Source organism: Taeniopygia guttata, chromosome Z, assembly GCF_048771995.1.
Source record: "Taeniopygia guttata chromosome Z, bTaeGut7.mat, whole genome shotgun sequence".
Classification (NCBI taxonomy): Eukaryota; Metazoa; Chordata; class Aves; order Passeriformes; family Estrildidae; genus Taeniopygia; species Taeniopygia guttata.
The window spans coordinates 3,027,618-3,038,605 of NC_133063.1; positions in this window are offsets into that span (position 1 = coordinate 3,027,618).

The following is a 10,988-nucleotide window of genomic DNA, read 5'->3' on the forward strand; positions in this document are numbered from 1 at the left end:
GCCAATTAACTACCTATTTTTGCAATTAATTATTTAATTTCCTAATGATATAATTATCTAATTGATTTATTAATTGACTAATTATCTAGTTATCCAATAATTATATACTTTTCTAATTTAATTTTTTTCCAATTATCTTAGATAATTATCTAAACTATGTAATGATCTAATTAGATTGATATCTAATGATTATCTAGTTATCTAATTAATGATCAGATTAGCTCAATGAATATTGAAATACTTGATTACCTATTTAATTATGTCATTTATTACCTAGTTAACATATATCTTATTAATGATTTTTCAATTAATTATCTAATTAATTATACGCATAATAAATTATCTGAATAATTATGACCTAAATAGGAATTAATCATTCAACAATTATAAGTAGCAAATAATGCCTAATTAATAATTTATTAATCAATATTTGTGTAATTTATTATTAATAAGCAATTATTTAACACATATTATAATATTAATTAATAATAGTCATGTCCCAACATGGTAATTATTATTATTTAGCAATAATTTCTAATTAATTCTTATTGAATCAGTTTTATTAATTTTTTCTTAATGAATATTTTTTATTAATTATCTCAGTACCATTATAGTTAAAATAGCGTTTGATTATTACTAATTGTAATTAAGTTTTAATTAACAATTAATAATTAGAATATTGAATTATTCAGTATATTAATAGTAGGTATTAAATTTATGAAAGTCTTAATTGTATGTAATAGTTTATTGGTATTATTAATAATTAACTAATTAATAATTAATTATTAAATAAACACTAACTTAGCAATATAATTATTTTATTAATAATTACTTACTATTATTAAATAGTTATTATTTATTAATTAATCAATATATATTACTTACTGGGAACTTTATCATAACCTAATTATTATTGTTTCAATATACTGAAATATTTATAATTAGGACTATTATTAAGTAGCTGATAATTTATTTTGCGTTATTAATTAATTATTAATGGAGTGAGTTTCTGCTCTCGCCGCCGCCGCTGCCGTTGCTGCTCGAAGCCACCAGATGGCGCTGCCGGACCGCGTGTGACACCGTGACACAGGGAGTGCCACCCTGACACGGGGACATGGGGTGTGACACCCTGACACGGGGTGTGACACCCTCACCCAGGGACACAGGGTGTGCCACAGGGACACGGGGACACGGGGAGTGCCACCCTGACACGGGGAGTGCCACCCTGACATGGGGAGTGCCACCCTGACATGGGGACACCGAGTGAGACACGGGGACACTGGGTGTGCCACCCTGACACGGGGAGTGACACCCTCACCCAGGGACAGGGGGTGTGCCACCCTCACCCAGGGACACGGGGAGTGACACCCTGACACGGGGAGTGCCACCCTGACACGGGGAGTGACACGGGGACAGGGGGTGTGCCACCCTCACCCAGGGAAACGGAGTGTGACACGGGGACACGGGGAGTGACACCCTGACACGGGGAGTGCCACCCTGACACGGGGACACGGAGTGTGCCACCCTCAGGGACACGGGGAGTGCCACCCTGACACGGGGACACGGAGTGTGACACCCTCAGGGACACGGGGAGTGCCACCCTGACACAGGGACACGGAGTGTGACACCCTCAGGGACACGGGGAGTGCCACCCTGACACAGGGACACGGAGTGTGACACCCTCAGGGACACGGGGTGTGCCACCCTCACCCAAGGACACGGGGTGTGCCACCGTGACATGGGGTGTGCCACCCTCACCCAAGGACACGGGGTGTGACACCGTGACACGGGGACATGGGGTGTGCCACCCTCAGGGACACGGGGTGTGACACAGGGACACGGGGACATGGGGTGTACCACCGTGACATGGGGTGTGCCACCCTCACCCAGGGACACGGGGACACGGGGTGTGCCACCGTGACACGGGGACACGGAGTGTGACACAGTGACACGGGGAGTGCCACCGTGACACGGGGACACGGGGAGTGCCACCCTGACACGGGGACACGGGGACACGGGGTGTGCCACCCTCACCCAGGGACACGGGGAGTGACACCCTGACACGGGGACACGGGGCGTGACATGGGGACACGGGGTGTGACACAGGGACTCGGGGACACGGGGAGTGACACAGGGACACGGGGTGTGCCACCCTCAGGGACACTGGGTGTGCCACAGGGACACGGGGTGTGACACCCTCAGGGACACGGGGTGTGACACCCTGACACGGGGAGTGACACCGTGACACGGGGGACACGGGGTGTGACACCCTGACACGGGGTGTGACACGGGGGGTGCCACCCTCACCCAGGGACATGGGGAGTGCCACCTTGACACAGGGACACGGGGACACAGGGACACAGGGTGTGACACCGTGACATGGGGTGTGCCACCCTCACCCAGGGACACGGCGACACGGGGTGTGCCACCCTGAAACGGGATGTGACACGGTGACACAGGGACAAGGGGTGTGACACGGTGACATGGGGTGTGCCACCCTCACCCAGGGACAGGGGGTGTGCCACCCTCAGGGACACGGTGTGCCATCCCCCGCAAGGACAAGGGGGTGTGCCACCCTCGCCCAGGGTCATGGGGTGTGCCAGACTGACACGGGGACATGGGGTGTGCCACCCTCCCCCCGGGACATGCTTGGGGACAGGGACACTGTCACACTGTCAGCCCCCGGGACACTCAGTGGTGTCAGGGACACACTCAGAGGTGACAGAGACACACTCAGAGGTGACAGGGACACACTCGGGGACACACTCGGCACAGGGACACACTCAGGGACAGGGACACACTCAGGGACACACTCAGGGACACACTCAGGGACACACTCGGCACAGGGACACACTCAGGGACAGGGACACACTCAGGGACACACTCAGGGACACACTCAGCACAGGGACACACTCAGGGACACACTCAGCACAGGGACACACTCAGGGACACACTCAGGGACAGGGACACACTCAGGGACAGGGACACACTCAGGGACACACTCAGGGACAGGGACACACTCAGGGACACACTCAGCACAGGGACACACTCAGCACAGGGACACACTCAGGGACAGGGACACACTCAGGGACAGGGACACACTCAGCACAGGGACACACTCAGGGACACACTCGGCACAGGGACACACTCAGCACAGGGACACACTCAGGGACAGGGACACACTCGGCACAGGGACACACTCAGCACAGGGACACACTCAGCACAGGGACACACTCAGGGACAGGGACACACTCAGGGACAGGGACACACTCAGCACAGGGACACACTCAGCACAGGGACACACTCAGGGACACACTCAGGGACAGGGACACACTCAGGGACAGGGACACACTCAGCACAGGGACACACTCAGGGACACACTCAGCACAGGGACACACTCAGGGACACACTCAGGGACAGGGACACACTCGGCACAGGGACACACTCAGGGACACACTCAGGGACACACTCAGCACAGGGACACACTCAGCACAGGGACACACTCAGGGACAGGGACACACTCAGGGACACACTCGGCACAGGGACACACTCAGGGACAGGGACACACTCAGGGACAGGGACACACTCAGCACAGGGACACACTCGGCACAGGGACACACTCAGCACAGGGACACACTCAGGGACACACTCAGCACAGGGACACACTCAGGGACAGGGACACACTCAGGGACACACTCAGGGACAGGGACACACTCAGGGACACACTCGGCACAGGGACACACTCAGGGACAGGGACACACTCAGGGACAGGGACACACTCAGGGACAGGGACACACTCGGCACAGGGACACACTCAGCACAGGGACACACTCAGGGACAGGGACACACTCAGCACAGGGACACACTCAGGGACACACTCAGGGACAGGGACACACTCAGGGACAGGGACACACTCAGGGACACACTCGGGCACAGGGACACACTCAGGGACAGGGACACACTCAGGGACACACTCAGGGACAGGGACACACTCAGGGACACACTCGGCACAGGGACACACTCAGGGACACACTCAGGGACAGGGACACACTCAGGGACACACTCAGCACAGGGACACACTCAGGGACACACTCAGGGACACACTCGGCACAGGGACACACTCAGCACAGGGACACACTCAGGGACACACTCGGCACAGGGACACACTCAGGGACACACTCAGGGACAGGGACACACTCGGCACAGGGACACACTCAGCACAGGGACACACTCAGGGACACACTCAGGGACACACTCAGCACAGGGACACACTCAGGGACAGGGACACACTCGGCACAGGGACACACTCAGGGACACACTCAGGGACAGGGACACACTCAGCACAGGGACACACTCAGGGACACACTCAGGGACAGGGACACACTCAGCACAGGGACACACTCGGCACAGGGACACACTCAGGGACACACTCAGGGACACACTCAGGGACAGGGACACACTCAGCACAGGGACACACTCAGGGACACACTCAGGGACACACTCAGGGACAGGGACACACTCAGGGACACACTCAGGGACAGGGACACACTCAGCACAGGGACACACTCAGGGACACACTCAGGGACACACTCAGGGACAGGGACACACTCAGCACAGGGACACACTCAGGGACACACTCAGCACAGGGACACACTCAGGGACAGGGACACACTCAGGGACAGGGACACACTCGGCACAGGGACACACTCAGGGACACACTCAGGGACACACTCAGGGACAGGGACACACTCAGCACAGGGACACACTCAGGGACACACTCAGGGACAGGGACACACTCGGCACAGGGACACACTCAGGGACAGGGACACACTCAGGGACAGGGACACACTCAGCACAGGGACACACTCAGGGACACACTCGGCACAGGGACACACTCAGGGACAGGGACACACTCAGGGACACACTCAGCACAGGGACACACTCAGCACAGGGACACACTCAGGGACACACTCAGGGACACACTCGGCACAGGGACACACTCAGGGACAGGGACACACTCAGGGACACACTCAGGGACACACTCAGGGACAGGGACACACTCAGCACAGGGACACACTCAGGGACAGGGACACACTCAGGGACACACTCAGGGACACACTCAGCACAGGGACACACTCAGGGACAGGGACACACTCGGCACAGGGACACACTCGGCACAGGGACACACTCAGGGACAGGGACACACTCAGCACAGGGACACACTCAGGGACACACTCAGCACAGGGACACACTCAGGGACAGGGACACACTCAGGGACACACTCAGCACAGGGACACACTCGGCACAGGGACACACTCAGGGACAGGGACACACTCAGCACAGGGACACACTCAGGGACACACTCAGCACAGGGACACACTCAGCACAGGGACACACTCAGGGACACACTCAGCACAGGGACACACTCAGGGACAGGGACACACTCAGCACAGGGACACACTCGGGCACAGGGACACTCGGAGGTGACAGGGACACGCCGTGTGCTCCCCAGGGACACCCTGAGGTGACAGGGACACTCGGAGGTGACCGGGACACACCGTGTGCCACCCCAGGACACTCGGAGGTGACAGGGACACACCGTGTGCCACCCCAGGGACACTCTGAGGTGACAGGGACACTCCGAGGTGACACGGACACCCCGTGTGTCCCCCACGCCCCCCGCACGTACCTGAGTACGGGCACAGCCCGCGGGGCCCTGGCGGAGCTCCGAGCCTGGAACGGAGCCGGAGTGGAGTGCCCGTCCGTGGCTGCAACCTCGGAGCTCTGACACTGATTTCTGATTACTTTTATTTTATTTTAATTTAATTTTTATTCAGATCAGCATTAGGGAAAGCGAATGGAAGGGAGTTGGAGGTGTGTCATTTTATTATATTTCCGTGGCAGTGACAACAGGGGACAATAGCGACCGGAAGGTTTTTACCCTTCCCGAGCCGCTCCGAGGGGAGGAACGGTGGATGGAGCTCCTCGCACGGAGCCCGCTGTGCCCTCGGCAGAAACGGCTCCGTTTCCCGGTGCCCTCGGCAGAAACGGCTCCGTTTCCCGGCGCCCTCGGCAGAAAAGGCTCCGTGTCCCGGTGCCCTCGGCAGAAAAGGCTCCGTTTCCCGGTGCCCTCGGCAGAAAAGGCTCCGTTTCCCGGTGCCCTCGGCAGAACAGGCTCCGTTTCCCGGTGCCCTCGGCAGAAACGGCTCCGTTTCCCGGTGCCCTCGGCAGAAAAGGCTCCGTTTCCCGGTGCCCTCGGCAGAAACGGCTCCGTTTCCCGGTGCCCTCGGCAGAAACGGCTCCGTTTCCCGGTGCCCTCGGCAGAAACGGCTCCGTTTGCCGGTGCCCTCGGCAGAAAAGGCTCCGTTTCCCGCTGCCCTCGGAGCACCCCGCGGCGGTGCCAGGCGGAGCTGGCATTCCTGCGGGAGATGCCAGCCTGCCCGCGCTGCCATCGCCAGGCAACGGGAGCTCGCAGCTGGCACCTCCCACCCTGTTCCTGCCGCTATCTTTGGGTGTCGGAGGCACCGCCGAGCACCGGGAAATCGCTGCCACCGAGCGGGCGGGTGACACGGGGACCCTGCAGCTCCTCGGCCCAGCCCAAAAAAAGTTGGGAGGGTTTTTTTTTGTCACACCCGAACCGGGAGCCGCTGATGGAAACAAACACTTTTAATGGAGCATATGCGGGTGCCGGAGAAGGAGAAGCCTCCCAATGCATCTGCTGCGGGACCAGAAGGCTCCGCCGAGGTGTGAAGTGGGAGGAGAAAAATCCCGAGCGGATGATGGCAGGGAAGATTGCAGAAATATTAAACACGTGGAGCTGGGAGGGTTGGCACAAAGAGAATCGGGTTTGGGGATGGCCGCGGTGCCACCCGCTGCCTCCCGTGCCAGGAGCCGTTCCCGCTGCTGTGCCCGAGGCAGCTCCGCGGGCTGGGAGCTGTCCCTGCCGTGGCACGGGGGGCACAGCTCCATCCCGAGCTCCCTAACAACCCACAGCACCTTCTCCTGGCCCGGCCTGCTGCTTTTCTTTTTCAGCAGCTTCGCCCCGCGGCATGTGCATTTAATGCATTCAATCTGACCTTTGCAAGGCTGCAGTGCCAGGCGGCCCAAGGGGCACCTGCGCTGTGCCTGCACCTGGAGCTCCATGACCGCACGGGGAAAGCTGGAACGGCACGGCACGGCACGGCACGGGATATTGTCACAGTGCAGATATGATCCCTGCTCATCTCACCGTGCTTTCCCTTTTAGTACTGAGAGATAAACCACCGTGGGCAGCATCCCAGTGCGGTCATTCCCTGGGCACACGGCTGGCACGGCAGCTGGCACATCAGCTATCCTGGGTATCTATCCTGGCAGCCCCCGCCGCCGCAGCACGTGGCAGAATTCCGCAGCTGTAATGAGACAAAGATGTTTGCCCCAGCGAAGGAGCCTCATCAGAAATGGAGTGAGATGTCCCCACGGCAGCAGCTCCGAGGAGCCAATGGCTTGGTGGGAAGCAGTTCCCAGCTCAGCAGCCTCATCCCGAGAAATATGGCACAGCCGCCTCCTTTGCAGGCAGCTCATTACAGGCGCTCCCACTGCTCCAGGAAGATGCTGCATTTTTCAAATTTGATTCCTACACCAATTAGTTTTCCATCTGTAAATGCCTCTTTTATCCTGGCAGCGCTGCGGCTGCTTGAATAGGAATCATTACCGGAGCGGGAATGTCGGGGCTGAGCACAGACGGAGGAGTCCTGCCCGGGATCTGCTCCAGGGGGCCACGAGCAGGGAAATCCTTCCCTCAGAATCGGCTGGAGCTGAACTGATCACATCCCAAACTGCACTGGGATCCATATCCACCACTTCCCGGTGGGAAAATAAATACCTAATACTGTTATCATAAATAGAAACAATTCTATTCTGCATAACTTGTGCCATACCTGATAAATCCATATTTTAATTTGGATGACTGACTATTTTTGAGGCTCCCAAACACCTCCCGCACTTTCCAAATTCACCTCCTGCAGTGTGATATGGCAGTGCCCTTGGGAAAGCCGTCTTTAGGTGTACAAATATTTTACTTTTCTACCTGTTTCCCTCACCGACACAAACACACAAACCCAGAAGCGGGAGCAGCCATGAGCTGGGATAACCCCGGAATCATCCTGATTATTCCCGGGAATGTCCCAGACCTGGGAACGAGGTGTAATTAGAAGCCAATTATGAAAGCACTGCAATGTGCTGGTGAAGAGCTTCAAAGCTGTTGGAATTAAAGGTGCTGTGGCGGTGCTGGCAGGGAAACACGGTCCCAGCCAGCAGCAGGACATTCCCGGATCCATGCAGGGCCCTCAGCAGCAGCACAGCCCCGGTGCCACCGAGGGGCTCTGGGGAAGCCCTCACGGAGCACAGAACCCGCGCTGGCCGCTCGCTGTCCCGGCAGCTGCTGCGCTGCTCTCCCCGCAGGTATCGCCCGGCATTAGCGCCGCTTCGGCGGCCGCTGCGGGCGAGGAGGGGATGTGCAATTGCGTTAGCCACGCCTCGGCTGCCCGCATCCCTGAGCCTCCGTAAAGAATCAGCTTTGTTCCACAGCTCCATCCTAGGAAAGAAGCGAACACGTCCCAGCCCCGGGAAGCTGCTCCAAAAACTGTTAAGTTTTTATAGGCACGACACAGCTCTGGTTCCAGAGTGCCACTTAAACAAGTGCACGGCCTCGCTGCCATGCCACTGACCCCAGCCCGGGGAAGGACCCGGATTTGGGGGTTCAGAGCCCCCCTCGCTGGGATCTGCCCCTTTCCTGGCAGCAGCAGGAGCTGCAGAGCCGGAGGGCAGCTCCCGGCTGAGCCCAAACAAACACGGCTTAAAGGAGACTTAAAGGCCCTGGATCTCCCCTTTGCAGCGGGATTAGAGGCTGTTTGTCCTCCAGATTCACAGCAGAAGGAGCGAACTTTAATCTCCTCCAGGGCCTTGTTATCCTCTTTTCCGAGACTCATCCCATCGGATGTGCAGCCTCCCCAGAGGTTCCCATGGGCCCAGGCTGGAGCGGGAATTGCCCTGGGGGAGCTGCAATGTTTTGGGGCAGTTTCAAATCACCAGGACAGTCCAGCAGCTGCTGTGACAAAAAGGTGCTTCCTTCACTCCTCAGCTACGGGATGTCATTCATTTTCCCAGTGATCTGGTACTTGCTATGGCTAATGACAAGGGAATGGTTAATTCCCATCGTTTTGGTGGAGGAGGGAGAACAGATCAGGACAGAGTGAGGGAAGGGAAGCACATGAGGCACATTCCCATGTAGTTATGTTTGAAGAATCGCAGAGTACGGCGTTTCCGCCCTCTGCAAAGCCACAGAGGATTTCAAAGGGACACAGCGCAGTTCATCCCCTCATTCCACCATTCCCCAATGAAAAACTCCAATGGCAACAAAGCAGGGAACTCGCTGTGCCAGTGGCAGCCCTTGAACGGATGGCTTGGCGAGGGAGAGGAGGGAAGGAAGCACTCAGAGCTCTCATCAGATGCTCCAAAAATTATTTCAGCTGCTAAAAATGCTAAACAAGTTTGGATTTCAAAGGACATGTTCCAAACCCTTCCCCTTTGATAATTGCCTTTTTGGTTTTTTAAGCCATCTGTCATGTATTTCGCTCCAGTCTCGGAGGGGGTGGGATGGGGGATGTGGCAGCTCCCAGCGAGGCTGGGACCCCTCCCAGGGGGCTGCAGGAGAGCCGCAGGGGGATTTGGCCAAGGCCCGGAGTGCCAGGCAGGGGCTGGGTTACACGGGGTCTGTGGCAATGGGAATTACCTGGGCTGTGGAAGGCACAGGGTGGCACTGATCCCCGGGGCTGCCGCCGTCCTGCACTGCTCCGGGCTCCGCGTTTGCTCCGTGGGGGAAAACCGCGGGGACTGGGCCGGGTCCGTGAGGGGAAAACCGGGTCCCGTGAGGGGAAAACCTCATCCCGTGAGGGAAAACCGCGGGGACTGGGCCGGGTCCGGCCTCTCCGTGAGGGGAAAACCGGGTCCCGTGAGGGAAAAACCTCATCCCGTGAGGGAAAACCGCGGGGACTGGGCCGGGTCCGGCCTCTCCGTGAGGGGAAAACCTCGTCCCGTGAGGGAAAAACCGGTCCCGTGAGGGAAAAACCGGTCCCGTGAGGGAAAACCGCGGGGACTGGGCCGGGTCCGGCCTCTCCGTGAGGGAAAAACCTCATCCCGTGAGGGAAAACCGCGGGGACTGGGCCGGGTCCGGCCTCTCCGTGAGGGGAAAACCGGTTCCGTGAGGGAAAAACCTCATCCCGTGAGGGAAAACCGGGTCCCGTGAGGGAAAAGTGAGGGGAAAACCGGGTCCTGTGAGGGAAAAACCGGTTCCCATGAGGGAAAAACCGGTCCCGTGAGGGAAAACTGCGTCCCGCTCCTCCGTGAGGGGAAAACCGGGTCCCGTGAGGGAAAAACCTTGTCCTGTGAGGAGAAAACGGGTCCCATGAGGGAAAAACAGGTCCCGTGAGGGAAAAACCGGTCCCGTGAGGGAAAAAACTCGTCCCGTGAGGGAAAACTGCGTCCCGCTCCTCCGTGAGGGGAAAACCGGGTCCCGTGAGGGAAAAACGCGGCCCTGAGGGAAAAACCTTGTCCTGTGAGGGAAAAACCGGTCCCGTGAGGGAAAAACCTCGTCCCGTGAGGGAAAAACCTCATCCCGTGAGGGAAAACCACGTCCCCTGAGGGAAAAACTTCGTCCCGTGAGGGAAAAACCGGTCCTGTGAGGGAAAAAACTCGTCCCGTGAGGGAAAAAACTCGTCCCGTGAGGGAAAACTGCTTCCCGCTCCTCTGTGAGGGGAAAACCGCGTCCCGTGAGGGAAAACCGTGTCCCACGGGGGGAAAAACCGGTCCTGTGAGGGAAAAACCTCGTCCTGTGAGGGAAAACCGGGTCCCGTGAGGGAAAAGTGAGGGGAAAACCGGGTCCTGTGAGGGAAAAACCGGTCCCGTGAGGGAAAAAACTCGTCCCGTGAGGGAAAAACCGGTCCCGTGAGGGA